General features: G+C 40.7%; 1 long non-coding RNA gene across 2 annotated transcripts in view; it reads right to left on the bottom strand.

Moving 5' to 3' along the window:
* The window catches only part of LOC115067906, an 80,115-nt gene that overhangs the window by 7,250 nt on the left and 56,758 nt on the right, over window positions 1-16,107 (bottom strand). The window contains exons 1-2 of one of the 2 annotated variants that reach the window (XR_003847261.1): window positions 15,340-15,427; window positions 1,390-1,501 (exon numbers count right to left, since the gene is read on the bottom strand). This is a non-coding gene — a long non-coding RNA (uncharacterized LOC115067906). Of the gene's footprint in view, window positions 1-1,389; window positions 1,502-15,339; window positions 15,428-16,107 lie in introns of those variants that run through there. The other variant, XR_003847260.1, reaches the window with a different exon arrangement.

The following is a 16,107-nucleotide window of genomic DNA, read 5'->3' as shown; positions in this document are numbered from 1 at the left end:
CACACACACACACACACACACACACACACACACACACCTTTCATGCTGTGATGTTGTGTAGTCAAGGAGACCCTCACCAGACCTAAACTGACAAGGTTGCCTGACATCAGTCTTTCAATGTGAAAAATGGTAAGGTAAATATATCCGTATTCTTTCTATGATAACTTAGTTACAAGCATTTTGTAATAGCAACAGAAAGCAGATTAACACACCATGTAATCAAACAGAAATATGGTTGCTGCCTTGGAGGTATTATACAGGTATGATCAGTATTTACAATCAATTTTATTTAAAAATTATTCTCTGCAATGTGGATGGGCCTCATCCAAAAGCCTGAAGTGTTCCTATAAAAGAAGGAACACTCTCCAGACTGTAATGTGAATTCCTGCCCAAGAGTCTCCAGACTACTGGCCTACCCTTATGATGCCAGGCTTTCTGTCTTCTATAGCTATATGAGGAAGCTCCTGGAAATAAATCTTCCTGCATCTATGTCTTACTTTGACTCTGAGTCTGGAGGACTCTGATTTGTGCTTCCTTTGGGCATAGGGTGACTCTAGAGGAACAGGGAGAGTGTTTGAGTTAGTTTCAGGGATTCTAGACTCAATTCCCCTAGACTGCTTTTAAAGGGATAAATGAATGACTCTGCTTCAGTGGGAAAGAGAGCACTGACACTCCCAGAGAAAATGTCATGTATTAACCATTTAAATTGTTGTAAGCATATACCACAGACTAAGTGGCTAGTTGTAGGAAACCAAGATGCCAGGCTCTAGGGTGAGATGAGCCTAAAACCTATAGGTCCAGGCTGCATTCTCTACTAATAGGGAGGAGCACTGAAAACAGTGGCTCTGATAATCCCTGTCCTGCAGAGCACTGTTAGGCTGGCAGGAGGTAGCGGCCCGGTCATAAAAGTGCAGGCTCCCTTCTTGGTCAACAACCCTTATCTCCTTGTCCTGAACAAATAACTCAGCTATCTCTGGCTGAGAGATTAGGCCAGGTTAAAGGTTTACTCCTGAGCTAAAAGCTAAAAGTTCACCATGCTTTTAGCTCTAAGAAAGAAAACATTGTGGCCAATAAATTACTGGATGGGCATTGATAGCCTTGAGTAAAAGTTTAAGAATCCTTCTGGTGCCAACTAACAGACTAAATGTCCTGTTTCTTTGTACCCTAAATCTTTCTATGTGACTGCCATATCCCACGTGACTGCTAGTTCCTTGGGATGTATAAAAATCATCTGAATTCTAAAATAAATCATCCTGTTGGGAAGACACAGGTCCCAGAGTTTGACTCTGTCGCCTATCAGACCCTCTGCCCTGAAGCTAGCAGGTCCCCTGCTAAGCAAAGCAAATCTGAGTCCCAACAGCTTGTACAACAGAGATTGTATTTTTCTACCATTCTGGAAGCTAGAATCCAAGGTCAAGGTTCTTACTAATCAAGCTCCTGATGAGGGCATTTCCTTGCATGTAAGTTGCTGTCTTCTCACCACGTCCTCGCAGGGCCTTTCCTTGGTACATATGCAGAGAGAGAGAGAGAGAGAGAGAGAGAGAGAGATCTTGATGTCACTAATCTGTTAAACCAAGGCCCCACCCTTATGAAACTCACTGAAATTTAAACACTCCAAATACAATCACACTAGGAGTTTGAGGTTCAACTGATGGCTAAGGCATGAGGAAAGACAAATTCTCACTCCATAGCGTGTGACACATGAAATGTCACCATGGAATGCCTCCACTAAGTAGTTTTGAAAGTTAAACTTCTCCATAGCCATTTACTTGATTCTTTAGAATATTTTCATCTAAATAGTAATGAATGTGGTTTGTTGTACTTGACCTTGACCGATGTAGAAGAAGTGGGGGAAACAATCAACAGTGCCTCAAATTCCCAGAACCAGGAACTTCTGTTATCTTTCGGGAAAGAAACTCTTATTACCCAGATAAAAAGTAGGGCTGAAATTTCTGAAAATCAAACCAAATGTCTAATTACATCATGAATTGAATTCCTAACCTAACAATATTTCTGGACAACTTATTGGAAAGAATAGGCCTTCAAGTAATGGAACCAACCAACTCTTTCAACAGACCTGGAAATGAGAAAGGTTATCCAGTAAAGATTTCTAGACACATGGATCCCTATGAATTCCATGAGCTACTGGCATGGTATTTGTGGATTTTTAATCCTTAAGAAAATTATAGCATCACTGAAAAGGCCCAACACAGAAATCACAAAATGATGAAGCCCTTAAGTCAAAAGTCAGAGATTGGGAGATGAAGCTACAAGCCAAGGAATAGCCAGAAGTGCTGGGGGTTACTGGTGTGTGGGAGGAGAAAGAGGCATGAGATATTAAAAGTTTGCAGCTTTAATCTTGCCCAGTTTGTGGCAATTTGATTCAGTCACTCACTCAAACCACCCTTTTACCCCTCGTGGAAATATCAAGGCTCATAAAAGTTGTATAACTTTGTGGGGGGGTTTGGAATGTTTGGGTATCCAAAGAAAATAGGAAATTATTTTAGTCAGTTTCAAGCTTTCATATACTTTCAAACACCCATAAGCAACCCAAGTATATCCATAACTATTTGAAGAAACTGGATTCTTCTCTTAACTGAGACAGTATTAATATTGATACTTACTACTGTGGGCATAAACATAGAAAGCAGAGGAAAGGTCCAGGGAGGGTCAAGGGAGAAAGTACTGACATGCTATGGAAGGACCTCAGAATAGTCCCACAGTCCTCCCATGAGCTTCTAGGCTCCAACTTTATAGCATCAACTGCTACTGAAAGACATCTTAAATATGATCATAACTGATAACATAGCATTCATTCTGAGGTACAATATAGAGCTTTTCATTACAGCTAGGATTTGGCATATATATACCAAGACTTCAAGGAAGAAAACCCACAAACAGAGGCACAATAAGAATGTCTATACCTGTCACCTGGGGCCAGCTCAGTAGAATACGTTCCATGGCCCTCAACTAGTGTGTCATTGTCTATTGGTACGTCCCTATTCAAGGCAGTATATGATTATGGGTCATGATTACATTTTTTCAGGGATGTCTTTTGAATTAGAGGCTGAGCCACTTGGGTTCTTCCAGGTGAATAAGGGCTGTATAAAACCAGACATTTCCAAGAAAGTTTTCAAGTCACCAAAATATGAAAATACTCTAGAGATTTCAGTGATGGCAATGCATGTATCTAAGCAATGCAACTCAGTAGTGATGGGTTTAAAGGCTCCCAAGATAAGAAAAAGATAGTTGTCGGTGGCCTAAGCTTTGCCACTGAAGTATTTTTTGTGTCATGGCTAAACTTAAGTTTTAAAAATAAAGTTTTGCAAAACAGTTTTAATGTTTTTTTTTATAATTTTTCTTTATTCCCTTTTTAAAATATTTTATTTATTACTTTTATTTTTCAATGTGTATGAGTATATTGCCTGTGTGTAGTAAGTTCACCTGTGTCATGCAATGCCCTCGGTGTTAGACCCCTGGAACTGGAGTTAAGGATGATTATTAACTGCCGTGTGGGTGTTGGGAACAGAACCCAGGTTCTCTGCAACAGCAGCCAGTTCTCTGAACTGCTGAGCCATGTCTCCAGCCCCAATAAAAAATACTTTTTAAAGAGAATAAAAATACTTTTGAAAACACAGATTAAACTCAATAGGCACTTAAATAATCATAGAGGACCTGAAGTCAGGGGTAGTAGGTCAGAGTGGGGTGTGTCTGTCAAAATGTACTGTATGACATTCTCAAATTAATAAAAATATTTTTAAAAGAGAATAAAGGGACTGGAGAGCTGGCTGATTGGTTAAGTGCACTGGCTGTTCTTGCAGAGAACCCAGGTTTGGTTCCCAACACCCATATGGTGGCTAACAACCATCCATAACTCCAGTTCCAGGGAATCCAGTGTCCTTTTCTGGTCTCTGCAGGAAATGCACTTACATACACGCAGTCAAAACATTCATACACATAAAATAAAAAATAAATATTTAAAATATATTTTATTAATTATTTGAAAATTTCATACAAAGCATTTTTAATCATAGCCATTCCCAAGTCCTCCAAGACCCACCACCATTCTCCTACCAACAGTTTTCTTTCCTCTGTGTTTGTTTGTAGTTTTGTAAAACCCATCGATTCCCACTTGGGTAGCCCATATGTGCTTGAGTGTGGGACCAACCACTGGAGTGTGGTCAACCCACAAGAAGCCACACCTTTAAAGAAAATGGATTCTCCCTCTCCCAGAAGCTATCAGTTGTCAACAGCACTTCAGCTGGATGCAGAACTTTGTGCCAACCTCCTCCCTCCATGTTGGGATTTTGTCTTCATGAACTTTGTGAATGTTTATGGCTCATATCCAGGCTGTGACAACCTCTTGAGCTCATGAGTGCAGCTGCTCTGTTGTGTTCAGAAAACACAGCTTCACTGCAGTCCTTGGCCTCTGGCTCTTACAACCCTTCTGCCCCATTCCATGATGATGCATAAGCCTGGGAGGAGAAGGCTGATTACTCCACAGTCTCTCATTCTCTGCTCCATGACCAGGTGTGAATCTCTGTGTTAATTGACATCTACTGACAATGGAAGCTTCTCTGATGAGGAATGGAGGTACACTAATCAACTAATATAAAGATAACTCATTAGGTGTTAACTAATTAACACTGTCACCTTAGCATAATTATAGAAGTAGGATCTCCCCCTAGGGCCTGTGATCTGTCTAGCCACAGATTCTTTGACCTGATAATGGTGCCAGGTATGGGTTCCATCTTGTGGAATTGGCCTTAAGTCCAATCAGAAAGTGGTTGGTTACCCTCATGACATTCATGTCACTATTACAGCAGTGGGCATATCTCACCAAGCTGGTCATTTCTGTAGCTCACAGGATTCACAGCTGTGTAAGACTGATGATTGCTTTTCTTTTCCAACAGTGTACATAGCACTTTCCAGTACTATGAAAGCTAGCTAGTAGGGATGAAGTTTCTAGGTCAGTACCAGCGCGATTTCTCCATGTTCTATGAATGACACTTGTGGTGTCTTCAGCAATAGGGCCATACTGTCGAATTCTGGAGCATAATCCAAAAGCTATGACAAATTGCTTGTAATATTTGGGTGTCTATTGATCCTCACTGGCCAATAACTCCAAAAGTGATAACCCATTCCTGGTACTTGGCTTTTTATTTTTTTGCCTGTAGTGTTAATAGGGGCATTGTCACCCCATTATATGATAATTTCATTTAAACTCTTTATATATATGCATGTCTATATATCTTAGGAAGCTTCTACAGTAGAGGTTTCCAGTACACTTGTTCAAAAGGCCTTTTCTGTCAGTTATCTGCCCTCATATTCCCATCTCCACCCTGCCTTCCCACCCCCGCCCCATTTAACCCTTCCTGTTAAATTATTCTGCCCCTTCCCCTTTATATCAATGTGTTCTATCTGCCTTCCCTTGAAAACCACCCCGATGGCCCCTTACTAGTTTCCTGCCTTTTATGGGTAGTCCAAATAAACCTAAAGATTCAAACCTAACTCCACATATGAAAGAGAACATGTGTCATTTGTCTTTTTTAATCTGGGTTACTTCATTCAGAATGATTACTTACAACTCCATCCATTTGACCTGTGAACGTCATAACTTCATTTTTCTTAACAGTCATGTAATATTCCATTGTGTAAATGCACCACATTCTCATTATCCATTCATTAGCTGATGAATATCTAGCCTCTTTCTATTTTCTGGCTACAGAGAATTTCATATATGTATACAATGAGACATGATCATAGCCACCCCCTTTCCCTCCCTCCTACTTTCCTCAAATATTCCAGAACATCTCCCCACACACACACTTTCATGTCCTCTTTTCTAATACAACCTACTAACTCCAGTTAGTGCTGCCCATATATGTATGGGTGTGGGGCCATCATTGGAACATGGGAAATAAACCAGTGGCCATACATCCAGAAAAGAATATACCTCCTCAGTAAGAGGTGGGGCCTGGAAAGAACCTCCCAATCTATGCCAGAATTGGGGCTGGCTTGACCTTATATGGGGCTTATGCAGGTAACTACAGCTCCTGTGAGTTCATAACTGCAATATCCACGATGTGTCCAGAAGGCAGGATTTCATAGCACCATTCTGCATCATCTGATCACTTCCTTGATGCTGCTAAAATTTTTATGATTTCAAATTTGTTGAAAACCACCACAGAAAGTCCTTCCATCTAACTTCATGACTCATATTTTATAGAAAGTACCAGAAACATTGGTTAGTAGTGTTGTCAATTCATGATAAACTGAAAACCACCAACTGGATGTGAGAGTTCTAACATGAGTAGTCACACTTACTAGTAATAAGGAACTGAGCATCTAACCACTGTGCGGAGACGCAGTGAAAAGTTCATTTGTCATAGTAATGATAACCCTTCAGTATTTCTGTAGTATCTTGGACTTAAGTTGTGTACTCACTGACACTCAGCCATGGCTGCCCAGCTCAAGAAAGCTGATGAGCTATACACAGATCATCTACTTGAAGAGTCTTAGATCCTTCTACTATTTATAGTGTCCCATAGTATCTGTCGCTCATCTTGTTCTTTGGTCAAATATCCATGAATTTGTCCATTCCCAAGGAATAATGATTCCAGAAGAAATGAAAGATCAGTTTCCACAGAAAGGAGAAGAAAACTATCCTCCCCACTTCTGATAAGTACCTTCCGGGAAGTAACCCCACAGTAGCAGTTAGAAGATCCTACAGGAAGTGACTCCAGCCAGAGTCCATAAGTCCTGCTGGGCGGTGAATATGCTCACCTTCACATCCTCCTCTGCAGGGGTCCAGCCATGAAGCATCAATGGGCAGCAGTCACCTTAGTGACATCTCAGTTCTGCAGCAGGGACCATTTGAGACTGAAAGATGACAATGACTTTACACCTGATCACAGGACCTGCAGCAGTAGCAGAACTGAGGAGTTCATTTTAGTTCCCTGCTCTACCCCCATTGGTTCTGAAGAAATAATGGCTCCATGAAGAAAAAGTCATAATAATTTGACATATGCTACTTAAGATAGCAGATGTTGCCCAATGCATCGTAGAAGTGTTTCGTTTTCATCAAGTTTTTGCTCTGTGGTTGTGTGCTTCAGTTATCTGTGAAACTCACTAGTGTGGAACACTTACTCCCTGAGAGTGTCCAATAAATAAACCACTGCTATAATAACGGAGTGATCAGCCCGAAACACTTCTGATTAAATAAAGACAGATTCAAGAGCAACTTCGACTAGGAACAACTCTTGGTCCACGCAAAAGCAGAGGGATTTCTATTTCCTATAATTGTTTATTAAAGTTGAGCTAGCTTTTGTGAAGCATTTGTTTTATTGCTCAGTGCCTCTTCTCAAAATTGTTCTTCTTTTCCTTCCTTGCTGTAGCATCGCAATTAAAAATGTAAATTTATGGCTGATTTCTTCTGTGGCATGAATATTCAAGTTCTAAAGCCAGTGTAGTTGCCTCCCAAAGTCTTCTTTCACCATTCAGGAGAGAAGGCTAGCAGTTAAGTACCTGGCAGTTCTCTGTCTTCTGCTCATGGGCTGCCTCCCCTGCTTTTTGATTCTACCATGGACTATAAAATTAACAACTGACTGTTGTGATGCCCTGCAGGGTAGCATGCATCTGGCCCAAGGATTCACACTGAGCAGCAGTGGCATGGGTAAGTAACTACAAATGGAGATCAGATTCCTAAACTAGATTGGCATTTCTTTTTTAATAGAAGCTCTCAAACCCAATTTGCATACCGCATATTATCAACTCAAATGCTAATAAAATCTGCCCTGAGCAAATTGTTGCTTTGAATAACATAATGAAGTGTGTGAGAAAACAAAGTAGGTAGTTGTGGGGAGAATTTAAATGTACTTGTGTCATGTGGTAAACATTACCTCATGCTTTCCCATTAAAGTACAGTGGGTTTTGTTTGGTTTTGGTTTCTGTGGTGCTGGGGATTGAACTCAAGGCTTTGTACATGCTAAGCAAGTATTCTACCACTGAGCTACATCCGCACCCCTTGAGCTTTTCTTTATTCAGAATTTTTGTTTAAGTTTAAAAAGCTATGTTTATATCTGATCTTCAGACTGTATCTTTTACTTCACAGGTCAGGGCAGAAGTTGCAGAGTTCACTGATGTTGCCACTCTTCTGAGGCACAAAACAAAATGTGATCACTAATGAATTTTTCCTGAAAAAAAAAATCACTTTGTGAACATACCACTGTAATTTCAAGACAAATAGCAGAAAACATTCCCAAATCACACGAAGCCCATAAACAAAGGGTGCTGTGGTTGGAATTAAGTCCACACAAGGGTCTATATGCTAAAGGCTTTGTCAACACAATTGCATAGCTCTCATTTCAAAGGGGATAAGAGATAGTTTATTCTGGAGCCAAATATGAGTGACCATGGCCTGGGAACACAGATTCAGGTTACCCCAAATTCTATGTTCCAGCGTGGAAGCAGTTTCACAAAGTTTTTATAGTAACAGAATAAAGAAAAGTCATAAATCAAGACACTTTTCAAATACATTGGTGGGTACATTCATTAGGCAGGTCATAGCAAGGCGGGGATTTACTATAGGTCTCAGATGCTATCTTATGACATCCTTAGCTTCTTGATTGGTAGAATCTGTGGTTTGTCAATAAATACCTTTCCAAAAGGCTTTTTAACTGTTAGTCTCAGATCTTAGGTAAAAAACAGAGATGGGCAAGGAAATGAGTGTTTAGGGTCTTAAAGGTAGCCTGAGATAAATGGTAACTAGGTGGCTCTGGATCTGCAACATTCCAGATTCCACAATCTCCAGAGTTCTAATCAGTTATCAGCCTTGCAGAGGAAACTCCAGTTTGAAGATGGAAGGTTTTTCTGGGAACTTTTGTCCACAACTTGATAGCTTCTTTGCATGGTTTCTGGTGCTGTGGTAACTCCATGACCAAATGCAACCTGGGGGAGAAAAGGTTAATTTTCTCTTACAGGTTATGATCTATCATCAAAGGAACCCAACTCAAGACAGGTGCTTGAAACACAAACCACTGAGGAGTACTGCTTACCGACTTTCCCCAGTCTAATTGCTTAGCATGCTTTCATTACAATCCAGGCCCACCTGCCTAAGGAAGTCAGTGCCCTGGAGCCCTCCCACAGCAATCATCAAACAAGACAAGTCCCCTCAGGTCAATCTGATTTGGGAAATGCCTCAGTTGAGGTTCCCCCTTTCTAGTGGCTCTAGTTGGTGTACAGTTGACAATGAGAATCAAGTAGCACAGCAAATCTGTGGTGCTATTGGGAGGTGGTGGAACTTCAAGGTGGAGGGCCTTCTGGAGAAAGACCCCTGGAAGCAGGACTCTGAAGAGGCTGTAGGGACCCCAGCTGCCATAAATGCAAGTAAACACTTTCCATGGTGGACTCTGACATGGTGTGCTGACTCACAACACACCCAAGCAACAGGGCCAAGCAACCACAGACTGAAATCTCCAAAATAGGCAAAAAGAACCTTTCATCCTTTTAAATTAATTGCTCCAGGAATGTTTTTATAATGTTGCAAAGATGATTGACACAGAATATAAAATGAGATGCCCATATTCACATAGATGGGAAATACAGGGGGTTAATATGATGCAGCTTCAGGACATTTTGTCTATGTGTCTTGTAGCTGATTGATAGAAAACAAACGACATCAGTCACCAGAACTCCTGAGACATTTCCACATCTTTAAAGATGAGAAACTGGGTATAACTGCAAATTAACAGTTCCCATGACACAATTCTGTGTCTCCATCTGTTGCCCAAGTTCTCTTACGGTCCTTTGCTCCCGGCATGGGTAAACCATATAGTGCATCTTTATTTGAATTTTTCATAGTTTATATCTTTGGGAGGGAAGGGGAGAAACTTACAAAGAAACAAACACGCAACACCCAGCACCCAGCTCTGCATGGCTTGTTGGCCATTCCAGATCGCTTCCACACCTGCCCAGTCTCCGTTAGCTTTCACCCATGCATCATGGGCCTGCAGTCTTGCCCCAGGTCGGCAAATGCCCCCTCTCACGTCCACGCAGGTGAGACACCAGGGCTATCTTTACATGCCGCCACTGCTTCTCTTCCAAGATGGTGTCAAAAAGCCCCTCCCTCCTCTGCTAACTCTCCACAGTCAATTCTCCACAGCAGGCCTCACCCCTCAGAGGAACCAGGCTCCTGGGGATACACCATCCCACATATGATTAGGAGAGCTCTGATACAAGGATTGTAGTTGCATAGTTTTAGTGTCCCAAAAGTTCCTCTTACTACGTTAAACAGTGTACCTCTTAAAGGCATTATCCTTGATTGTAAAGAGTGATCCATTTTACACATGAGTTTTACATGCAAATCTCTGTATTAACTTGTTCAAAAGACAGTAGCAGGTTTCACAGTGGTGAGATGATCCACAAATAGCTACCAAGAACTAATTAAATATAACTCTAACAAATGTTTAAATGTAAAATCCAGAGTCACCTTGATTCAATTATAATAATACTCTAATTACACATACAGTATCTTAATAGGTTTAGATTTACTCTTCATTTTCTAGAAAGGATTGCTGTCAGCCACAACTGTAGGTCATAGTGGTACTCTCATACAGGATTTACAAGGCACTCATACCTTAATTAACAGACCTTATATCCAATGAGTGCTAAACATTTAAATTTCAATAAAATTAAATGTCTGTTTATGCAGTCTTTTCTCCAAATGCTGCTATTTGAATTGAAACATCTATTTCATTTTTTTCTCTTGGTTTCCCATGATTAAACTTATAGAACATTATATTGAAGCCAAATTATCTGAAAAAGAGCCCTAAAGATCAGATCTTGGCATTTATTCAATGTAGCGAATGGAAGTACTAAAGTTTAGTGACACTGCCATCTGAATTTCTGCAAAGCTGCAGATTTCCCCAAAGTGCGGAAACTACAACGGCTAAACTCTGGATAGACAAGATCTATCCGTGTCCTAGTTAGCTCACTCTGACCAAGAACAACTTGGGGATGAATGGCTTTATTGCATCTTACTTACTGTGACTTCCAAGTCACAGTCCATCTGTGCAGGAAGTCAGGAAAGACAGTCAAGGCAGGAGTCTGGAGGAACTGAGGCAGAGACCTTGGGGCAACACTGCTTTCCAGCTTGTTCCCTCTGAATTGCTCTGCTGTTTTTCTTACACACCCCAGACCCACCTGCCCAGAAATAGCACCATCCACAGTGGGCTGGACATGCTTGCATCAATTAGCACTTTAGAAAATGCCTCACAGGCCTGGCCACAGGCCAGTCTGATGCAGGAACTTTCTTAATTGAGATTCCTTCTTCCCAGGTGACTCCAATTTGTGTCAAGATGAAAAAATCTATCCAAAACAACCCATCAAAGATTTTGTGATAATTTTATAAAATTGTGTGAATACACAATAGTTTTTTTTTTCATTTCACATAGTAATATGTAGGCTATGTACAGTATGTTGAGGTGTGATTTTTTTTTAATATTTTATATTTTTATTTGCCTTCTCTTGAAATATTAATATAATCATATATAATCATTACAATAGTGATTTATCTGTTTATTTATTTATTAGTTTTTTTGAGACAGGTTCTCCTTATAGCCCCAGCTGGGCTTGAACTCACAGAGATCCACCTGCCTCTGTCCCCTGAGTGCTGGGATTAAAGGCATGAGCCACCATGCCTGGCTATTCATTTTTTTATTTTATCTGTATGAGTGCATTGCATGCATGTATGTAAGTGCACCCATGTCCTGCAATGCCCACAGAGGTCAGAAAACAGTGTTGGATTCTCTGGAACTGGAGTTACAGACAGTTGTTAGCTGCCATGTGGGTTCTGGGAATCAAACCTGGATCCTCTGCAAGAGCAGCCAGTACTCTTAACTGCTGAGCCATCTCCCCAGTCCTGGGGTATGATTTTTAAGTGGAACACTTAATCTATATCCACTGCTAACACGGATAAATGTAAATTAGTGCTCAGCTGTTATTGAAATAAATACCCAGTATTTCTAGAATAGAAGAAATAGACGTCAACATTTCAGTGTGTGTTCTCACATACATGTAAACCTCCATCATAGTCAAAAATTAATATCATTAGTATGTAAAGGGGGGTGCTACTTCACTGAGTAAGGAAGGCCAATGTAATCAGCAGGTGATTCAGGTTCTACGCTAGATTCCATCACAAAATGAGCTACATGAGAGAGACAAGTCTCCTCGCAACATTTCACTATGTTGCCTTCTCTATAATTAAAAGAAGTCTGTCCTAGCTCTTATTCCAATATCCTTTTCAGTTTTAATATTTAACTGGTATTTAGGTAAGAATACTTTGGGGACACTCTTACTTTTTATATTCCCCTCCCTGACCTCCACCAAGTCACCACACACATGTTCGTCTTGGACAGGTACATCTAAGCTATTGTTTTCTCTTCAACTCTTGCCTTTCTTGTTGGTTTGTGCCACCCCTTATTGCTTCTTGGATTTGAGTGACAAGCCTCTGATTAGAGTCATCCACCCACATTATTGCTTCCTGACCCCACTTTCCCCTCCCCTGCATATAAACATGCATACAATCTTTACCCCATTATAGACAAATTGTATTTTTATTTTAAAAAAATAGTTCTTCAAGAAATAGAACTTAAGAGCCAAAGGATTAGGATAAATGTTGTGAAATACTGACTTCTGAATATGACATTTGCTGGGCACATCAGTTTACAGCACCTGTGGTTATTGCCACAAAATCTGCATAATTTTAATGGTTATATTTCTAGCATGAAGATGGGAAGGGGCTCCTGAGTCCACACCCTTAGCTGAGAAGAGAGAGAGAGAAAGAGAGATTTTTATTTGGGGGTATAGCCCCTAACAGGCTGCCCCTGCCCCTGCAGACTGCCCCACTCCTGTGCATGTAAGGGCAGAATTAATTTGAGGGGGAGATATTTTAGGAAGGCCCAGAGAGAGGTAGAAGGGGGTAGATAAGGTCAAGATACACTGTATAAAATGTGTGACATTTTCAATGAATAAATAAATACTATTTTTTAAGTAAATAAATAAATTTCTTCCTTAGCTTTCTTTTCCTTTTAAAAAATGCCAAAGTCTTTAACGTGGCTCCCCCAGCCATCTTTCGCAGGCTTGCTCTACTTAATCTAATAATCTGTGACTTCTCTTAAACCCTCAGGATTCTCAACACAGACCAATATTCCCACAGATCCTTACTGAGCTAATCCTATGGCATCAGTTCCTATGGAACACTTTCCTATTTCATTGCCAAGTTAGATCCCAATTGCATGTTCCCACTAAGGACCACACTTTCTTCCTTATAATCTAGTGCACTTATGATTCTAAAATGCTCTAATATAATATTTGTGCTGCAAACAGATCTAAGGTAACTTGCTCTTCCAATAACTGGTAGAATATTTTGCTAAATAAAAGTTATCTTTAGTCATTACAGAGAGATAAAACTATATGATTTCCCATGCAGAAACTAAAAATGTTAGTTAAGTAGATGGTGTAAGACGAATTGAGCCTCCAATATGTTCTTCTACAATGTGAACATTCATTAGCCAGGGGATGCTAGTCTCCCCCAAAGTCTGAGCCTTCTGAATGAAGTCTCAAGTTCTGTACTTAAACACAGACAAGTATTCATGTAGCTGGGAGGTTCCCCTCCAGGCACACACCATGAGAAGTGTCTGTAAACTCGACCAAGCTTCTCATGAGCTCTGGGGGCTACCTTCTATTAAATGAAGACAGAAATGTTACCAGAGTTTTAGGGTAAAAGGCCCAGCTCTGGGACTCCCATTTGGGTAATCTCGTCTACCTGCTCCAATATGACAATTACATAATAAGTAGTATTAGAGACATAGATGAAATCTAAATGTATGTATGGAATGCACTCAAAACAGCAGTGAAAGAGATTTAACCAATGTGGCCACACACACACACACACACACACACACACACACACACACACAGAGGAAAGCACAGGCCGAGGAGTTCCATGGCCCCAGATCTATCTTCAGAGTACTCTAATGAGATTTGGGTTTAAGTAAAGGATTGGGATACAGGGAAATAGGTATGCATAACCCAACAGATATGGCCAAAGAGTGGTGTGGTTGGACGTTATTTCAAGTTCTGCTTCTGAAAGGTGGTACCTGAGAAGAAATTCCATGTTGCTTAAGAGAGCAAATAAGTCCCTTGAGGGGACTGCACCCACTTGGAAGGTGACCTAGTTATGAAGTTATTTGTTTGGCTCTGTTATTTCTAGACTCTAGGGTAATTACAGTTTTTAGACAATGACTGGAAACTTTCTAGAGTCTTTTGGGAATCTGGAACAAGACATTGTGAAAGCTGAAAGTTAGATGCTTCAGTTGCTCTGACTGGTCTGCATTCAGTCATAAAGAAAATGAAACAGGTTAGATCTCACCAGTTTTAGACAGAAGCTCTTTGTGTGCTCAACATCTCTGTGTGCTGGATGAAGAAGAAATAGACACCACGTGAAGACAGAAGGTTCCAGGCTTTTACCCTGTTTTTAAATACCCTGGGGATCCAAATGAGGAATCAATGGTTTTTTAGCAAAAGCAGTTTCTCGGTGTCTATTATAGAAGCATTGAGTTTCAAATTCATGGGCATTAGCTTACTGGGCTTTCTGGTGTCTTACACCTCTGCTGCTACCAAGGTTACATGAGATAAGTTTAAATTCACCTTGTCTCAAAGCCTCCCACCTCTGCAGCAGAGGCCCTGATCTGCAGGAGTTTCTGTGCCAGGACTGGTTGGGCTATAATGTCAGGCCATAGGTAAAAGAATAAGCTGAGCTCAGCTTGTACCTGGAAGTCCCTGGAGGGTCTTTGATACTTTCCTCAGAACTGCCCTCAGGCTGTGACATCCACTCATTATTAGCTAAATGCAGTGAATCTCTAAAAAAATGAAGACTGAAAGGCTCGATTCTCCTCCTTTACAGAGAAAACTGACTTACTTTCACCCAAAGGAGAGAAGCTTAAAAGAGTAGGAATACAGGAGGAGGCCAAGAGTTTCCAATCAAATCCAAGAAAAAGGCAATGCTATTCCTCCAAAGCAAAATGATATTCAATTCATGTAGTAGCTTAATTAAGAGAGTGTTCAAGGGATTCTATCCAGAAGAAAGAAATTGCACTCCAAAGTGACTTCTGCTTCCTAATAGCATGGCTGAACTCTATCCAATCCTATACTCATTACGACAATCCCTCTCAATAGAGATTTTAGGAGACACTTGTGTTAAAGACATTAACAATACCCCAGTTTATTACTTATATTTGTGTGTAGGTGTATGTGCCTGCATGAGTTTATGTATACTACCTGTGAGCAGGTTCTCTGGGAGTTCAGAAGAGGGTGTCCGATGCCCTGGAGCTGGTGTTACTTGCGTTTGTGAGCAGCCTGATGTGGGTGCTGGGAGCTGAATCCTCTGCAAGAACAGTGTGTATTGTTAACTGCTGTGCCATCTCTCTAGCCCCAAGATACCTGAGTTTTTAAACAAGCTTCTCATTTGTTGATTCATTTATTCAATAACTACTATATGATTATGTGTCTAATTCATTGTAGCACTGTGTCAGCCCTAGCTCAAGGACAGTACACATAAAGGTGTTTTATTATACGTTATGCGAAGTGCAGTTAAAGGTGCTCATACCATGAGACTGCATGTTCTTTTGCTGCGAAGTGCACATTATTAATGAAACAGGAGGATGGGGACAATTTGGTTCTATAATTATGCCACAAACACCACAATCTTTAGGTTTCAATAATCTCTTAGAGCCTACGTGATGCATAGGTATATACTTATGAGTAGGTATATGTGCCTGCTTTAAGCCTAAAGCTTAAAGCTAAGCCCACCATTGAAGGATGCCAGACACCTGCCCAGGTGTAGACTGCCGAGGAACACCAGAGCTGGTCATGACAGGAGGTGAAGCTGTCCTACAGTAGGCTCTGCACAGCCAGCCAGCTTGTCCCTGGTGACTGCATCCCATAAAACCTTGTGGTGCTGTTTCAAGAGAATATTGTACATACATTTGGTTTTCACCTATGTGAACTACACTACAATTTAGAAACGGGTTTACTGAGAAGGAATAC

This window comes from Nannospalax galili, unplaced genomic scaffold (assembly GCF_000622305.1).
Source record: "Nannospalax galili isolate Female #2095 unplaced genomic scaffold, S.galili_v1.0 scaffold1907, whole genome shotgun sequence".
Classification (NCBI taxonomy): domain Eukaryota; kingdom Metazoa; phylum Chordata; class Mammalia; order Rodentia; family Spalacidae; genus Nannospalax; species Nannospalax galili.
This window is presented reverse-complemented; position numbering and strand designations above follow the sequence as displayed.